At 38.4% G+C, this 19,471-nt stretch overlaps 1 long non-coding RNA gene across 1 annotated transcript in view; it reads left to right on the top strand.

Annotated features, from left to right (window-relative positions):
- The window catches only part of LOC111144852, a 35,919-nt gene that overhangs the window by 1,344 nt on the left and 15,104 nt on the right, over positions 1–19,471 (top strand). The gene's annotated exons all lie outside the window — the stretch shown is intronic.

The following is a 19,471-nucleotide window of genomic DNA, read 5'->3' as shown; positions in this document are numbered from 1 at the left end:
ACACAGCCTGTGTTTCTTTTGTTCTCTTTTTTCCAAATCCTGAACTTGTACATGGTGTATATCTATGTATTTAGTATCTAGATATTTTTTATTCTTTATTCTGAACTTAGAATCACATCGTCGTAGCACAGGGTTTTCGAGAGTATCTATTTCTGCCTCATTTGAAAGAAAACATGTGGAGCCTCAGAAGATAAACGAATGTTACAGATCACTCCTTTCTTACTGATCAAGACAGAAGGGTTTCTTGGCTTCTTGATTCCCAAGCTGTCTCCTTTGCACAGCAAAAACAAGTTTCTTATCAAAAAGGTTATGAAATTGCAACTAATTTGGACAGATTAAAAAAGCGCTGATTCTCTTTTTCAGAGTTTCTGTGACTTGTTCTTTTTTTTTTTTTTTAAAGATTTTATTTATTTATTTGACAGAGAGAGAGATCACAAGTAGGCAGAGAGGCAGGCAGAGAGAGAGGGGGGAAGCAGGCTCTCTGCCTAGCAGAGAGCCCGATGCGGGGCTCAATCCCAGGACCCTGAGACCATGACCTGAGCCAAAGGCAGAGGCTTAACCCACTGAGCCAACCAGGTGCCCCTCTGTGAATTGTTCAGCAATGTTTCCAGTATCACATTCGTAGGAAAACAGATAGTGCAATCTCGGTATTATGGGAAAACAGTGCAATCTTGGTATTTCTAACCACATCAGTTTAAAGAAAACACTTTTTATATTAGTATCCTGAATGCATATATTATCCTGAATAAATTCAGATATATTGGTTCTATTTTAAGGTTTTTTTTGTGTGTGTGCTTAAGTCATAGGCAAAATATTAATATAATCAATGGGATGTGTATGTTTACTTTCTCCTACTCAAAGATTACATGTCTAAGCTCAATATGATCTAGTCATTCATATGTCTCATGTTGTTTAAACTGCTGCTTCTGTGGAGCATTTTTGAAAGGCGAATCCAGGAGCCGCAAGGCAGGCCATATTTTTCTTTACTTCATTCTTACTTCCTTCTTCCCAGCTCTACCTTTATACTTCTCCATACTTTTCCAAAACCAGCAGAAAATGAACAGATCCCAGGTGAATTGTTTATTTCTTATTCCCAGTTTATTTATAAGGCCTTGTATAAGTCTTTGAAGAGTTAGATTAGAATGGAAATGTAGAAATTACAAATCAACAACAGGGAAAATATACAGTAGCAGATCAAGAACAAGATGAAGTAATATATAGGTATGGACAGGTTTTGTGATCTTACAGAGTTATCAAAGATGAGCTGCAGATTTATTTCTGATCTTTCTGATAGTCATGGAAAAATACATACATGTTACATGATTCACATTTTCCATAAAGAGAAACCACACTGATTGTTAATGGGGCATGAAGACTTCCTAGCATTTAAGTCTAAAAAAAAAGTTCCTTTCTTGCACTCTATATGGATGATGAAGTGTGCGGCCTTTCAACAACTTCCCTAAAAGAAATGTAGCCTCTTTCATTGAGCAGTTATTCAATGGGAACAGAAGTCTCTAGAGCTAAGGGAGAACTCAGTGAATATATAGATTTTCAGAGAATCAAAATATTATGTCTGGTACTGTATGCTGTCCAGTATAGTAACCACTAGCCACATGTAGATATTTCATTTAGAACAATTAAAATTTAGTTCTTAAGTCACATTTCAACATTTTAAGTGCTTAGTTGCCACATGTGACTAGTGCCTACCAAATTGGCAGCAGTGCTCTAGACCATTTTCTGATGTTCCTTTATGATCCAGGGATAAAATGTAGAGTATCTGGAGGAAGCAATCAAGTGTATCTCCTTTAATGATATTTAAGTAAATGATTTCCCCCCCAAATAGGCTATATTTATTGGTGTCACAGATAGTTCAGTGTTCTACACTTTGGCTTTTTTTTTTTTTTTTAAGATTTATTTTTTAAATTTATTTGACAAAGAAGAGAAAGAGAGCGTGCACAAACGGGGAGCAGCAGGCGGGGGAAAGGGAGAGGGAGAAACAGACTCCCTACAGAGCATAGAGCTCGATGTATGGCTAGATCACAGAACCTCAGGATCAAGAGTCACATGCTCTTCTTCTCCTTCTTCCTTCTTCTTTCTTCTTTCTTCTTCCTCCTCCTCCTCCTTCTTCTTCTTCGTCTTCTTCTCTTTCTTTCTTTCCTTTTTTTTTTTTTTTTAAAGATTTTATCCATCCATTTGACAGAGACACAAGGAAGAGGGAACACAAGCAGGGGGAGTGGGAAAGGGAGAAGCAGGCCTCCCACCAAGCAGGGAGCCCGATGCAGGGCTCCATCCCAGGACCCTGGGACCATGACCTGAGCTGAAGGCAGATGTCCAAAGACATCTAGATGTCCAATGCCACCCAGAGACCCCTACTCTTTGGCTTTTATGTCCATAATTCTGTTTCACATGTAAGACCATTCTTGCTTCTTCCTTTCCAGTTTTCTTAATCTCCTTTGGTAAAGGTCACAATGATGTAATTATAAAATTAAATATAAAATGATGGCTCTTACCAGTGCATGCTACCTAATGGACACTGTTGACTGTTCTCTCCTGAGTGTCTCTTGTTGGTTTCTCTGACATCACCCCAAATGGCTTGTACCTTTGTCTAGATTTTCTCTTTCGTCGTGCTTTCTTTTATCCTTTTGCCCTTAAACATTATCCTCCTCTCAGGAGCCTGTCCCCAGTCTTTCTGCTTCTTGTTATTCTCATTTTCCCTCATGGGTTCCATCCTCTCTGTGCTTATAGCTGAGGAGCACCTGTGGGACTCCAGAGTTTGTCTTTCCAGTGTACCTAGCTGCTAGTCCCCTGTGTGTAACTTGTTCAGAAGCAACATCCATAATTAGGAAGTATTCGTATTTCATTAATCTCTGTCAGATGTTAACACTGCTTAGCCAGTCATCCAAGTGATAAGAAGCAGGTCCTAAACCACTCTGTATCTCAGTTCTCCTATCCATCTTGTTAGTCATCCCATTCTTGTTTCGTTTAAATTGTTAATATTTCTTAAATTTGTTTTTTCTCTCTTATCCTTTTAGCCTACCATAGCTTCATTTTCTCTTTGTTCCAGACTTTATGCTTCTCTTCTACATCTCCAGCTTGTTTTCAGTAACTTGTCTAAAATGTTCATCAGTTAGAGTTTCTTCCACTTTCTGGACTGCCGGCCATTCACGGGGTAGAGTTCAAAGATCCTGTGACACAGGAGGCTTCTGCAGATACCAAGACTTCCTATTTCCCATCACTGAATACCTACCATGGTTGGTTTACTATTTACTAGTGAATTATTGAGTAACAGTGATATGTTTCTTCTGTGGAGTGCCTTGTTTATATATTTGCTCACTTTCCTCTATTTTTTATGACCTTATAAAAATCCTTTATGTAATTTGGACAGTAATCCTTTTTCTCTTATTTATTACTTACCAATACTTTTTCTCACTTCTTTCTTTCTTTGAAAGAAATATTTAATAATAAAATTTAATAACTTTATTAATAAAATTTTAAATTTTATTTAAATTTAAATTTAGTGGTGACTCCCAAGCTCTTTAAATGTCAGAGCTTAAACCAAAGTTTTGTTTTGTTTTGATGCTGAATCTTTTTAGCATGTCTCTTTCAATGTGAAAACTCAAAGGCTTTCAACTCTGAAAGTATCTTATTTACATCATGATTAGTTCTCTTCCGTCTGTTCCTTTAATTTACTGGAGTCCTTGTTATTTACATGTTAGCTCTTCTGGGTATGTGAGCCAATACCATTGTCTTTGTATACTAATTATGTTGCTTGGACTTGTTTTCTAAGGATTCTGGTTCCTCTTATATCGGGTAGTTATTGCCCTTTACTCGATCTAGGTTGTGTATTTCCTGAGTAATTATTATTTTTTTTTAAAGATTTTATTTACTTATTTGACAGAGAGAGATCACAAGTAGGCAGAGAGGCAGGCAGAGAGAGAGGAAGGGAAGCAGGCTTCCTGCTGAGCAGAGAGCCCGATGCAGAGCTTGATCCCAGGACCCTGAGATCATGACCTGAGCCGAAGGCAGCGGCTTAACCCACTGAGCCACCCAGGTGCCCCCCTGAGTAATTTTTTTTTTAAAGATTTTATTTATTTATTTGACAGACAGAGATCACAAGCAGGCAGAGAGGCAGGCAGAGAGAGAGAGGAGGAAGCAGGCTCCCCGCCGAGCAGAGAGCCCAATGCGGGGCTCGATCCCAGGACCCCGGGATCATGACCCAAGCCAAAGGCAGATGCCCAACAACTGAGCCACCCAGGCACCCCTCCTGAGTAATTTGATAGACAGGTTGTTAGGATCTCTTGAGCAGATGTTGCCCAGCAGATAAGAGAGGGCAAGTGAGTTTCTACTTTTGTGATGGCTGATAAGCTGGAAAACTGTTACTTTTCTATATTATCAGGAGAGTAGGCTCTACCTCCCGTGTGCATTTGGCAGTCTGTCTTCCAGTCTACATTCTAGGAAATTTGCAGAATTGGTCATTTATGTCCATCCATTCTATTTCAGGCCTTCTCTAAAGAGTTTTGAGTTTGTTCTTCACAATTTAATAATCAAGTTTTTCAATTTTTGAGAATTATTTCTTGATCTCTGATGGTTCCTTATTATTAAAAATCAGTCCTTAAGCAGTTTTCTACTCTAATCTGTAAAAGCACCATGGGGAACTCAAAGCAGATTTTCTTTCATTTCTTGCTGTGATTTTATTTTAGCCACGTTCACTTGTTTTGATTATCTTAGCTCTTACCATTATGCCCTTGGTTTTTAGAAATCATCCCTGCTTCTTCATTTTCTATTCATTTTCTGTAAGTGAAGAACTATGCGTTTAATGTAAATTGCTAGTTTTGTTTTTTTGTGTTTTTTTTTTAAAGATTTTATTTATTTATTTATTTGACAGAGAGAGAGAGAGATCACAAGTAGGCAGAGAGGCAGGCAGAGAGAGGAGGAAGCAGGCTCCCTGCTGAGCAGAGAGCCCGATGCGGGCCTCGATCTCAGGACCCTGAGATCACGGCCTGAGCCGAAGGCAGAGGCTTAACCCACTGAGCCACCCAGGCGCCCCTGCTAGTTTTGTTTTTACCTTTTGTATATTTTTTTCTCATTTTTCATGGCCTATTCTTCCAGGCTCCTGTGTGGAGTTGTGTCTTTTCCTGTGAGCCATCTCATTCACTGCTGGTTTCAGTTACCACCAAAATGCCAGTTACTCTGCTATTCTCACCTTCATCTTGGGCTTTCTCCCTTCTGAGCTCAGAACCACACATCTAACCGCCTCCTGGAGATTTCCGTCTGCCTGTTCCACAGATGCTTCAGACACAACATGCCCAAGACTTTTCTCACTCTTATTTCCCTCCAACATCTTTGTCTCTGCTGCCCACTCTTTGCAAATGGCACCTGTCTCACCTCAGATGCTCATAAAGATACCCTGGGAGGCAATTTTCCTGTCTTTCTGTCTGTACCAAGAATCAAGGACATGATCTTCTTTGAGCTTTTTCTGCTAGATCAAGTCTTTGTTCCACCTCTCCATTATTAGCCCTTGGGTTAGGTGATGAAAGGCAAAGACCAGGATGAGAGTTGACCACCTAATCCAGGGTTAATAATAGAGAGGTGGAACAGAGACTTGATCCAACAGAAAAAGCCATATATGTAATTTAAATTTCTCTAATAGCTGTATTAAAAAAAGATAAACAAGTGGAATTAATTTTCATCTTGGGTTTCCCTCCTAAGTTCAGAACCATATATCCAGCTGCCTCGTGGAGCTGTCTGCCGTTTCCATAGATACGTCAGGTACAACATGCCTAAGACCTCTCTAACTCCTAATTCTGCCCAACCTTTTTCTGCTCTATATTTTCATTATAACCAGTTGTAACACAGATTCTACTTCAGGTTGTACTGAATTAGTGTTTTTTCAACCTGTTTGAAAATATTCTCTCCTGTATTTATACATAGACTGTTTATAAGAACTAGTTCTCCAATCATTTGAAACTTACTGTTTTTTAAAATTTTTATTTAAAAAATTTTTAATTTGAGTGTAGTTGGCATGCAATGTTACATTAGTTTCGGGTGTACAACATAGTATTGGAGAAGTTGATACATAATGCTATGCTCACCGCAAGTGTAGCTCTTCTTTGTCACCATATAGTGCTATCACTGAGAGTATCATTGGCTATATTCCTTATGCTATGCGTTTTATTCCCGTGACATATTCATTCCATAACTGCAAGTCAGTATTTCCCACTCCCCTTCACCCAGTATTTCCTACTCCCTACCTCCCTCCCCTCTGGCAACCATCAGCCATAAGGTTCTCTTTATTTATAGGTCTGATTTTGCTTTTTGTCAAACTTCTTGTTAACATTCTAAATAAACAATAATAATTGACTAGGGGCGCCTGGGTGGCTCAGTGGGTTAAAGCCTCTGCCTTCAGCTCAGGTCATGATCCCGGGATCCTGGGATTGAGCCCCGAATCATGGCTCTCTGCTCAGCAGGGAGCCTGCTTCCTCTCTCTCTGCCTGCCTCTCTGCCTCCTTGTGATCTCTGTCTGTCAAATAAATAAATAAAATCTTTAAAAAAAAAAAACAATAATTGACTAGTAACATTTTTTGACTTATGAAGAGCAAGGAAAACCACTTGATTATTTGCCTTGTGGGTTTTTTTTTTTTTTTTTTTTAATTTATTTGACAGGCAGAGATCACAAGCAGGCAGAGAGGCGGGCAGAGACAGAGAGGAAGGGAAGCAGGCTCCCGGCTAAGCAGAGGGCCCCATGCAGGGCTCGATCCCAGGACTCTGGGATCATGACCTGAGCCGAAGGCAGAGGCCTCAACCCACTGAGCCACCCAGGCGCCCCTGCCTTGTGTTTTAATTGACAATTGATGTTGCTTCCAGTATTCTCAACTCTGTGAGCAACTCTCCTCATTAAGAGGCTAATAGGCATAAACAAGTTTATTTTCTCTGGATACATTTCTTTAGCTATTTAATAAAATATTTTTTATGTAAAAATTCATCATCACATCATCATTATTATTATTATTAGGTTCTTCCATTAACTGTTTGACTCCTGGCAAATCACTTTCCTTCTCTGGGAATTAATTACTTTTTTTAATCCATAAAATGAGGTGATAAACTAAATGAGACCGCTAAGCATGTGATTGATTAGGTGAGTGAATCTGTAGCTTATTACACTGACGTCTCAAAACAATGAAACCTGGGGTGCCTGGGTGGCTCAGTCGTTAAGGGGCTGCCTTCAGCTCAAGTCACGATCCCAGGGTCCTGGATCCTGCCCCACATCAGGCTCCCTGTTCAGTAGGAAGCCTGCTTTTCCCTCTCCCCCTACCCCTGCTTGTGTTCCCCCTCTCACTGTCTCTCTCTGTCAAATAAATAAAACCTTAAAACAGAAACAAACAAACAACAAAAACGGGAAACCTGAGTAGAGAATGAATCTAAGCTCCTTATCTTCCCTGAGCCTAAGTTTCCTCATTTATAAAGTGGAGGTAGTGATACCTCACCGAATTGTCGTGGTGGTTAAGTAATATTAGGCATATAAAACCCTAGCATAATGCTTTTCATGTGCTACATATTAGAAATTGATAGTTATGATCATCACTATGTATGTGATGTTTTAAATACTTTATCCCAGTGGTTCACAAACTTGAGCTTGATGCGTCCAAGTCCCCACTTGGAGGTGAGGCTAAATAATTTGCATTTCTATCAAGTACCAAGTGATCCTGATGCTGCTGGTCCAGAGACCACACTTTGAGAATTGCTGTATCATTTAATTTAATCCTCTCCAAAATTATAGATAATATTACTTCAACAGAGAGTTTAAGTAACTTATCACAGTTTCTCCAGCTGGTGAGTATTTTCATTTATAATTGAAAAATCTTTAAACATAACTTTTTAAATGGCTGAATGAGGGGCACCTGGCTGGCTCAGTCAGTGGAGCATTTAACTCTTGATCTTAGGGTTGTGAGTTTGAACCCTGCATTGGGTGTATACATTACCTAAAAATAAAATCTTAAAAAAAAAAATAAATGGCTGGGGCACCTGGGTGGCTCAGTTGGTAAAGCGTCTGCCTTCAGCTCGGGTCATGATACCAGGGTCCTGGGATTGAGTCCAGCCATCGGGCTTCCTGCTCAGTGGGGAGTCTGCCTCTCCCTCCCTCTGCCCCTCCCTTTTTCTCATTCCCTCTCTTTCTCAAATAAATAAAAAAACATTAAAAAATAAATGGCTGAATGAGATTCTATTACTGGATAGTTTTATTTTCAGATTTTTTTTAAACTTATTTATTTGACAGCCAGAGATCACAAGTAGGCAGAGAGGCATGCAGAGAGAGAGGGAGAAGCAGGCTCCCCGCTGAGTAGAGAGCCCGATGCAGGGCTCAATCCCGGGACCCTGGGATCATGACCCGAGCCAAAGGCAGAGGCTTAACCCACTGAGCCACCCAGGTGCCCCAAGATATTTTTATTTTCTAAAAAATTTCTAAAACATGTTACTGCTTTTGAAATTAGGAAGTGATGATTGTCAAAGGAACATGCAGGTGGCCAGATAGAAGAGTATATTGTAAAATAGTTGTCATTAGACACGAGTGGAATCATATATATATACTACTGTGTGTAAGCGTTTTTCACTTAGCATATTTGATATTTATCTATATTGTATGTTTCTTTCCTTCTTTCCATCCTTCCTTCAACTTTCTGAGTATTACTCTGTTGGATGAATATACCATAGTATATTATCCACTATGGTAGGCAGAGTTTTGGCCCCTGTGATTTTTACTTTTGGTGTTACATCCATGAATGTTATATTACTTGGTAAAAAGGACTTTGCAGATGTAATTAAGATGACTAATCAGTTGACCTTAAAATAAGGAGGTTATGCTGAATTATCCATGAGGGTCCAATATAAAAACACGAACTCTTAAAAGCAGAAGAGGGAGGCAGAGAGACTCAAAGTATGAGAAAGACTTGACATACCATTGCTGGCTTGAGGATGGAGAGAGGCCACCTGCAAATCATGAAAAGGAAAAGAATTGTGCAAAAACCCAGTTAGCTTGGAAGAGGGTTCTCATCTCACTACATGAGACCTGATGATCAGCCAGCAGCTTGAGTTCATCATTGTGAGATCCAAAAAGGAGAACCCATATGAGCCATGGTAGTATTTCTTTTTCTCTCCCTCTCCCTCCCTCCCTTCCTTTTTTCTTTCTTCCTTTCTTTTTTGATTCCACATACAAATACGAGTGAGATCATATGTAAAAATACAGATTGTGGTGCCTGACTGGCTCAGTTGATAGGGCATGTGACTCTTGATCTCAGGGTCATGAGTTCAAGCCTCATGCTGGGAATGGAGCCTACTTAATAATAAAAGAAAAAATACAAGTGAGATCATGTCTTTCTTTCTCTGACTTATTTTACTTAGCAAAATGCTCTCAAGGTCCATTTTTGTTGCAAATGTCATGTTCCTCCTCTTTTTATGGCTTTATAATCCATTATGTGTGGAATCCCACACTAATTTGTGATTAAAAAAAAAAAATCTTCAGTAAACTAGGAATAGAGTGGAAGTTTCTCAGCTTGGTAAAGACTACAAAAAGGCCTACAGCTAACATCATATTTAATGATGAGAAACTCAAAGCTTTTGCATTAAGATTTATTATAAAGCAAGGATGTCCCCTCTTACCACTCTTTTTCAAAATTGTGTCAGAAACCCTTATTGTTGCAAGTAAGGCAAAAGGGGAAATAAAATGTATACAGATTAGGAACGAAGATATAAAGTCTTTGTTTGCAGGCGACATGCAGAAAATCTGGGAGAATTCATAGAAAACTCCAATGTATTCCATTATGTAGATTATAGTATCTATAGATATTACAGAGAAGAGGATATTATGAAAAACAGTATGCTAGTAAATTTCATAACTTAGAGGAGGGGGACAAATATTTTGAAAAATATGGTATACTAAATCCAACACAAAATTAAATAGAAAAGGCAGAACAGCTCTGTATCTGTTAAGTAAATTGAATCTGCACACATGGCATATTCACTGAGACCGTCTTCTGGGCCATAAAACAAGTCTAAATGTGATTAAAAGGATTAATCTGGCATAAGTAAGAGTCATTGAATTTGAAGATAGATCAGTAGAGGTTTTCCATTCTAAATAACAGTCAATAGAAACTATCTCCCAGGGTTTCCAGATTCTGGACTTAACAGGAAAATTGTTCAAAGAAGCTATTATAAATATGTTCAAAGAACTAAAAGGAAAAAGAATGCTTAAAGATTAAAGGAAAAACAATGCTTAAAGATTAAAAGAAAAATATGGTGACACTGGCTCATCAAATAGAGATCGTCAATAAAAAGAAATTATTAAAAAAAACCATGGGAGATGAGGACTTGCAAAGTACAATGAGTGAAGTGAAAAAAAAATCAGTAGAAGGATTTTTAACATCACATTTGAGCTGGCAGTGGAAAGAATCAGTGAATTTGAGAGTAGCTCAGTAGGGATTTTACAGTCTAGACACTTAGAAAGCACAGGGGGAATGAGGAAAAGTGAACAGAGCCTCAGAGACCCATGGTATACCACCAGACATATCAACAAAACAATAATGAGAGTCCCAGAAGGAAAGGAGAGAAAGGCATACATAATATCCAAAACCTTCTCAAATTTGATGAAAAATGTTAATCTACATATTCATGAACCTCATGTGTGAGACACTGCTGGAGAGTAACCAGTTTCTTTGAGGTGTGGGGAGGGAGATTAGGAAAGAGGCACATAAGATTATCAAAGACATTAAAGGGACACGGTTCCCAATGACTACCCTCAGATTTCTGCAGGAAGTCTGCCCATGAGCTTGTGTCAGATCCCAAGGATCTCCCACTGGGATCATGTCTGCCCTGAACACCCTGAGTACCAAACCCACATCTTTTCCCACTCTTCTTCCACTGTGGTTGGCCGCTTATGTACATTCCTGAGTGTGGCCACAAGAGTGAGTCTAGTCAAACCATAAGAGACTCTTAATCTCAAGAAACAAACTGAGGGTTGCTGGGGGGTGGGGTGGGGGAGGGATAGTGTGGCTGGATTATGGATACTGGGGAGGGTATGTGCTATGGTGAATGCTGTGAATTGTGTAAGACTAATAATTCACAGACCTGTACCCCTGAAGCAATACATTATGTTAATTAAAAAAAAAAGTGAGTCTAGTAATCAGTAAGTGGAGTGCTATCAGAAAATCAGACCAAGATCTGTGGGCATGGGAGAATCCTCAAACTTGAGCTTGAGTACCATCTTCTGGAAAACAAAGGAGAGAGATTTGAGCAATCCGGTTGGTGAATTACAAAAACCAGGAAGGACATAAAAGTTTAAGAATTCTCCCACAAGAGGGAGCAAGAAGTGTGTAGCCGGAGTTTCTATACAAAGGTGGAGAAGCCCCAGACAGAACAGGACCAATGAGTAATATACCACATTTGAAGGCAATTTGTAATGATTTGAGGAGGTGTTTGCTACTTCAAATGTGAAAACAGCAATGCAAAACCACAAGGAAGACGAATAAAGAAAACATGTCATCACTAAAAGATAACAATTCTCTAATACTTGAGCTCAAAGGCATGGACTTCAGTGATCTAGCTAGCAAAGAATTCAAAATAGCTTTTTTGAAGAAACTCAAATCAGCTACAAGGAAACTCAGTCCAGTGAAATGAGGAAAAACACATGAACAAAATGGAGTATTTACCAAAGAGATAGAAATCATAATAGTCAAACATAATCCCTAGAGCTGAAGAATTCAGTGAGTGAAATGGGGGCAAAAAAAGCAGTAGAGAGCATCTGCATCAGAGTAGAGCAAATGGAAAGCAGAAGAGGTAAACTAGAGGGCAGGAATTTTGAAACAACCCCGTTAGAGCAGAACAAAGGGGATAGAAAGAGTAAAGAAAGCCTACACTATGGTGGTAATCATATTGTAATATAGAAATATGTCATATCAAGATATTGTACACTTTAACTTACATGATGGTATAGGTCAGTTATACCTCAAGAAGAAAAAGAAAAAGAGCTGAAAGGAAAAATAAAAACTACTCTGTAAACCAAGGATTCTATATCTAGCAAAATTACCATATTAAAAAATGAAGGTGACAAAATAATGGCATTCCACTTGCACACCTATTAGAATGGTGCAAATCCAAAACACTGACCCCACCAAATGCTGGTGAGAGTGTGGAGCAACAGGAATGCTCACTGATTGTAGGTAGAAATGCAAAATGGTACAGGCAGTTTTGAACAAATTTTGGCAGTTTCTTATAAAACTAAACATACTAGGAGCACCTGGGTGGCTCAGTTGGTTAAACAACTGCCTTCGGCTAAGGTCATGATCTCCAGGTCCTGGGATGGAGTTCCTCGTCAGGCTCCCTGCTCAGTGGAAAGTCTGCTTCTCCCTCTCCCTTTGCCCCTCCCCCTGCTCGTGCTCTCTCTTATTCTCTCTCTTAAGTAAATAAATCTTAAAAAATATTTAAAAAACTAATTTAAATACTAATTTAAAAAATGAGGAAATCTTGCCATTTGCAACAACACAGATGGACTTTGAGGGCATTATGCTAAGTGAAATAGGTTAGAGAAAACAAATACTGGATGATTTTGCATCCATGTGGAATCTAAACAACAACAAAACTACTAGAAAAAAGAGAACAGATTTATGGTTTCCAGAGGCAGGGGTGGGAGGAAGGGGAATTGGAGAAAGGTGGTCAAAAGCCACAAACTTTAAGTTACAAGATAAATAGGTATTAAGGATATAACGTACAACATGATAAGTATGGTTTCCACTGCTGAGTGATACATATGAAGAGAGTTATTGTTATGTTGTTGAGAGAATAAATCCTAAGAGTTCTCATTACCAAGAGAATTTAATTATTTTTCTTCCCATTTCTTTTTATTGTATCTATATTAGATGGCAGATGTTAACTGAACTTATTGTGGTAATAATTTCACAATACGTAAATCAAACCTTGATGCTGTAAACTGGAAACTCACTCAGTGATATATGTTAATTATATCTCAATGAAACTGGGTTTGTGTGTGTGTACGTGACTAAATATATTCTTACAATGCAATATAGCAGTCACATGGGTATTTACCCAAAGGAGTTTGAAAGTTATGTCCACAAAAAAAGTATGGACGCACATGGATGTTTATAGCAGCTTTATTCATAACTGAAAACTTGGAAGCAATCACAATGTCTTTTGTTAGAATAAACAAACTGTGGTGCATACAGACAATGGAATATTAGTGCTAAGAAGAAATGGCATGGCCTTTTCATACTGTGAAAAGACACCTTAAGGGACCTTAAGTGTTTATTACACTAAGTGAAAGAAGCTAATCTGACAAGGCTAAATATTGTGTGGTTTCAACTACATGACATTCTAGAAAAGGCAAAATTATGGATACAGTAACAAGATCAGTGGTTGCCAGGGGCTGGAGAGGAGGGAGGGATAAATAGATCCAGAGGATTTTTAGAGCAGTGAAACTATGTCGCATGGTACTATAATGGTGGATATATGTCATTATACATTTGTCAAAATCCATATAATTTAAAACACAAAGAATGAACCCTAATAAAAACTGTGGACTTTGGGTGATAATGATGTATCATGTAGATTCAACTGTCGCAAATGCACTCTGCTACTACAGAATGTTGATAGTGGGGGAGGCCATGCATGTGCTGGGCCAAGGGGTATTTGGGAACTTTCTATACTTTTGTTCAATTTTGCTCTGAACCTAAAACTTATCTAAAAAGCAAAAGTGTATTAAAGACAATAAAATCGGGATGCCTGGGGGGCTCAGATGGTTGAGCATCTGCCTTTGGTTTGGGTTGTGATCCCAGTGTTCTGGGATCGAGTTCTGCCTCGGGCTCCCTGCACAGTGGGGAACCTGCTTCTCCCTCTGCCTGCTGCTCCCCCTGCTTGTGCTCTCTCTCTCCCTGACAAATAAATAAATAAAATCTTAAAAGACAATAAGGGCACCTGGGTGGCTCAGTGGGTTAAGCCTCTGCCTTTGGCTTAGGTCATGTTCGCAGGGTTCTGGGATCAAGGCCCGCGTCGGGCTCTCTGCATAGCGCGAGCCTGCTTCCCCTTCTCTCTCTGCCTGCCTCTCTGCCTACTTGTGATCTCTCTCTCTCTGTGTCAAATAAATAAATAAATAAAAATCTTAAAGAAAAAAGACAATAAAATCAAGGTAAAATTTCTAGATTAACAAAAATAGAATTTTTGTTGCTAGCAGATCTGCTCTACATAAGATACTAAAGAAAGTCTTTAAGATTGAAAGAAACTCGGGGCGCCTGGGTGGCTCAGTGGGTTAAGCCTCTGCCTTCGGCTCAGGTCATGGTCTCAGGGTCCTGGGATCGAGCCCCACATCGGGCTCTCTGCTCAGCAGAGAGCCTGCTTCCCTTCCTCTCTCTCTCTGCCTGCCTCTCTGCCTACTTGTGATCTCTGTCTGTCAAATAACTAAATAAAATCTTTAAAAAAAAAAAAAAAGATTGAAAGAAACTGGTAGCAGATGATAACTTGAATCCACCCCCCAAAATCAGCAACACTGGAAAAAATGCTCATTACCTAGGAACATATAAAAAACAGTATAAATATTTTTTCCTATTTTTTAAAGGTTTTATTCATTTACTTGGAGAGAGAGAGAGTGGGTGGGCAGGGAGAGGGAGAGAGTCTCCTGTGGGGCTCGATCTCACTACCCAAAGATCATGACCTGAGCCAAAATCAAGAGTCAGCACTCAACCAACTGAGCCACCCAGGCCCCCCCGCCCCGCCGCCATCGCCCTCTTCCTATTTTAAAAATTGACTTTAAATACAGTTGTTTAACAGCAGCTATTGAATTGTATTAAATATCACATGTCATCTATATGAGTCTATAAATAGGTCTTTCCTTGCTTTCTTTACTTCCGTAAAAGTTCTCAGGGTGCCAGGGTGGCTCTGTTGGTTAAGTGTCTGACTCTTGATCTCAGGTTGGGTCTTGATCTCCAAGTTCTGAGTTTAAGCCCTGTGTTGAGATCTTAAAAAAAAAGTCCTAAAATGGTATCAAGCAGTAATCTGTATTGATTAGTTTATAACATAAATATGTATAACAATAATAGCACAAAGAGGGAAGGAGTTCCTCTATTTTACTGGTTTTAAATTAGGATAATCTGAAGTAGTTTGTGATAAATTATGATGCATATTTTAATTCCTAGAACAACCATTTAAAAAACTGAAAAATCACAGGATTAAAATGATACACTAGAAAGTTCTTAATTTTTAAAAGGGTACTAAAGGAGGAACAGAGGGGTGCCTGGGTGTCTCAGTGGGTTAAGCCTCTGCCTTTGGTTCGGGTCATGATCTCAGGGTCCTGGGATGGAGGCCCGCATCTGGCTCTCTGCTCAGCAGGGAGCCTGCTTTCCCTCTCTCTCTGCCTGCCTCTCTGCCTACTTGTGATTTGTGATCTATCAAATAAATAAATAAAATCTTAAAAAAAAATAAAGGAACAGCAACAAAGACATAAGACATACAGAAAAGAATTAGCAAAATAGCAACATAATTTCTCCTATATTAATAATCTGTTTACATTTGATGTTATTTAGGCACATTAATAAAGAGCCAGCGATTGTTAGACTGGAAAGAAAAACCTCAACAATATCCAACTATATGCTGTCCTCCAAAAATACACTTTAGATTCAAAGATACAAATAGGTTGGAAATAAACAGATGGAAAAGATATACCATAAAAACAGTAAGAGCTGGAGGGGGGGCGTCTGGGTGGCTCAGTGGGTTAATCCTCTGCCTTTGGCTCAGGTCCTGATCCCAGGGTCCTGGGTTTGAGCTCCACATCGGGCTCTCTGCTCAGCAGGGAGCCTGCTTCCCCCACTCTCTCTGCCTGCCTCTCTGCCTACTTGTGATCTCTGTCTCTGTCAAATAAATAAAGTCTTTTAAAAAAAAGAGCTGGAGGGGCTATACTAATCTTAGAATAGACTTTAAGACAAAAATGTTACTAGAGACAAAGAGGGATATTTTATAATAATAAAAATTTCGCTCTAGAAAATGATGTGTGTCAAATATATACAAAGATTTTCTGTTTCAAAAGTTTATATAATGGGGTGCCTGGGTGGCTCAGTCAGTTAAGGTCAGGTCATAATCCCAGGGTCCTGGGATCGAGTCCTGAATTGGACTCCCTGTTCTCCCTCTCCCCCTGATGCCACATCCCTTACTTATACTCTCTTTGTCAAATAAATAAAATCTTAAAAAAAGTTTATATAAATGTTGTCAAACTGTGTCTATCTTTATGCAGTTCGCTTTTTTAAAGTTAAATTTGTTTTATATGATTTATTCACATTGAAATATGCAGATATGGTTTATATGTGAAATTTTGATGTATGCATAAATCAGAGTGTTTTGTCCAGTTCAAGACTGATGAAAATTTATGTTGTTTCCAATGTTCCTCAATTTCAGAAATCGTTGCAATGAACATTCTTATACATGTCTCTGTTTGCATATGGTGGACAGTTTTTCCAGGGAGCACACTAGAATGGAATAACTAGCTGGCAGGATAATGCCAAAATGCTTTCTAAATGGGTTGTCCAAATTTTACATTTTTACCAGCAGTATATGAGAGAATTCATGTTTCCATGTATGATGCATGCAAGCAAAACTTGAAATTACTGGGCTTATGATTTTTGTAAACTGATGTTCATGAAACTCATTTTTGCTGGTTTAAAAAGATTTTATTTGTTTATTTTTTGGAGAGAGAGGGAGAGAGATCTTGCAGTAGAAGGGGAAAGGGACAGAAGAAGCAGGCTTCCCACTGAGCAGGGAGCCTGATGCAGGGCTCCATCCCAGAACCCTGAGATTATGACCCAAACCAAAGGCAGACATTTAACCGACTTACCCACCTAGGTGCCCCATTTTTGCTGTTTTAATTGCATTTTTCTGAGTAGTATTAATGTGGCACATCTTTCATGTTAATAGGTCACTCTGCTTTTTTCTTCCATTAATTGCTTCCTCTTTAAGAATTATGAAAAAAAAGTCGCAAAAGTCTTCATAGATGTTATGGATAAAAATCTTTCGTTTGCTATATGCTTTGCAAATATGCTTTTCCAATCTGTTCCTAATACATTCAATTTCACTTATGGGTTATTTTGTCAATGAGAAAATTTTAGTTGTAAAGTATTAAAATTTATATTTTTTCTTAGTTTTTGCCTCTTAAATTTTTTTAAAATAAAAATTCTTTCCAACCCTCATTATAAACAAGTACATATTTCCCTCTAAAAGGATATTTTACATTTTCATATTTAGGTCCTAAATTCATGTAAAACTTATTTTTTGTTTCACTTATAGTAGGAAATGTTAGTTTTCTTCCAAATGGAGAGTCAGTTGCCCCAACAGCATTTGTTAAATTACTTATGCTTTCTCTGGTTATTTTAATGCTCTCTTTGTTGTGTTCCAAATTACCATTTATTTGATGATCTGCTTTTAGGTTCTGTATTTTCTTCTGCTGGTTTATTTGTCTAGCCGTATGCTAATAATAGACACTTTAATAACTTTTAAATAAATCTCAATATAATATTTTAAATATAAATCTTAATAAATTTTTAAAAAGATTTTATTTGACAGACAGAGATCATAAGTAGGCAGAGAAGCAGGCAGAGAGAGAGGGGGAAGCAGGCTTCCTGCCAAGCAGAGAACCCGACACGGGGCTCGATCTCACGACCCTGAGATCATGACCTGAGCTGAAGGCAGAGGCTTAACTCACTGAGCCACCCAGGCACCCCTAAATCTTAATAATTTTTTAACAAATTTATTTATCTTTTTAAGTAGGAGCCCAATGTGGGGCTTGAACTTACAACCCTGAGATCAAGACCTGAGCCAAAATCGAGAGTCAGACGCTTAACTGAGCCACCCATGTACCCTTCAGTATAATGTAGCTATCTTTATTCTTGATTTTTAAATTCAACTAACTACTCTTGTCCCTTTTCTCTTATACATGAATTTTAGAATCAGCTTGTCAAATTTCATAAAAATCTCCTGCAGACATGGACTCTGGACAAGGTTCTAGGCCTATTCCTGTTCTGGGATGGTACTAGAAATGGACCTTCATTTTAATTAATTTTGCAATAAATGTTGGAAATAAATTGCTTTACACTTATTTGGTCCTGATATGATACATGTAGCCAAACTACAAAACAGTCAGGAGTGGGCTCGAAGGACAGGATGGTATAAAACCAAATGAGCATGTCAAAGGGAGCTTCTGCAGTGGAAAGAATCCTTACTTCGTATGGGTGGTATAATTCATAGCTTCGTACCCCTTTTCTTCTGGAACCCTGGGGGTTTTAGGAAATTCTTCTTAAGGAATACTTTGTTGTTTCTTGATTTGTGTAACAGCCTTCATAAGTTACCATAAACATAGCCAATAAAGAATCTTTACATTCTGTTAATTGGTGTATTTCTGTAAATCCTATGACCTTCCTGATAACATCTTTGCACTGAGACAAAAATGCAAATTAGAGTCAGAAGTTATATTGAAGGAAAGTCCCTAGATCTGAGTGGCCCTGGTTATTTGAGGGAGGGAAAGGAATTCAAAGTGAAGGAGAGTATTCCAAAAATTCCAAGATGGTTGACAGGCTATCTTTGACATAGGATCATGAACTTTTGCAACTGGAAAATGAGAAAAGATTTATTTCAACAGGGGATTTCTTTTTCTTTTCTTTTTTTTCAACAGGGGATTTCTACTTTCTGTCTCCTTCCATGTAGTTTGGCTTAACTGAGAAACAGTTTTAGTTCAGAATGGCCAAGTTTTAAAATTTCTTGTTGATTCACTAAGATATACCTAAGAATGGCTTAAGAAGCAAAGTCATCTGGAAAAAAAAGAAAAGAAAAGCAGCAGCAAACTCATCTGAGACTTTGGAAACCATATTTTGGTCTAAGAGAACACTGTATTGTATCCTGCTTTATGTGACATATTTGTTATATTTTCATACCCTTTTCCATTTATTTGATTTCATGACATACTTAAAAAAAAAAGATTTATTTATTTATTTTAGAGAAAGGAGAGAGGAGCAGATGGAGGGGGAGAGAAAATTTCAAGCTGACTGGGGGTTTGATCTCACAACTCTGGGATCATGACCTGGGCCAAAATCAAGAGTCAGACACCCCACCAACTGAGTCACCCAGGCGACCCTAGGCAGAATTTATTAGACAGAACTACAAAAACTAAGATAAATTATTGCCCAAATAAAATAACCTTATGTGTTTATCACATTATTAGGCTCTGAAATGATCTGAGAAATTAAATTTCCTCCCATGTAACTGGGGATCTTTGATCTTAAAATGGGTTAGTGCTGCTGACATAACCCTTTTAAACGTTCAATGTACTTTTAACTGGATTCTACCAATCTGCCTCTGTTAGTTTGTTCTTTGAAAGCAGTCAAGAAGTTGCCTGTTTTGATAACAGTTTGTGGGGTTTACAGGTATCAAGATATAGCTT

This window comes from Enhydra lutris, unplaced genomic scaffold (genome assembly GCF_002288905.1).
Source record: "Enhydra lutris kenyoni isolate GAN:26980312 unplaced genomic scaffold, ASM228890v2 scaffoldscaffold12, whole genome shotgun sequence".
NCBI lineage: Eukaryota > Metazoa > Chordata > Mammalia > Carnivora > Mustelidae > Enhydra > Enhydra lutris.
This window is presented reverse-complemented; position numbering and strand designations above follow the sequence as displayed.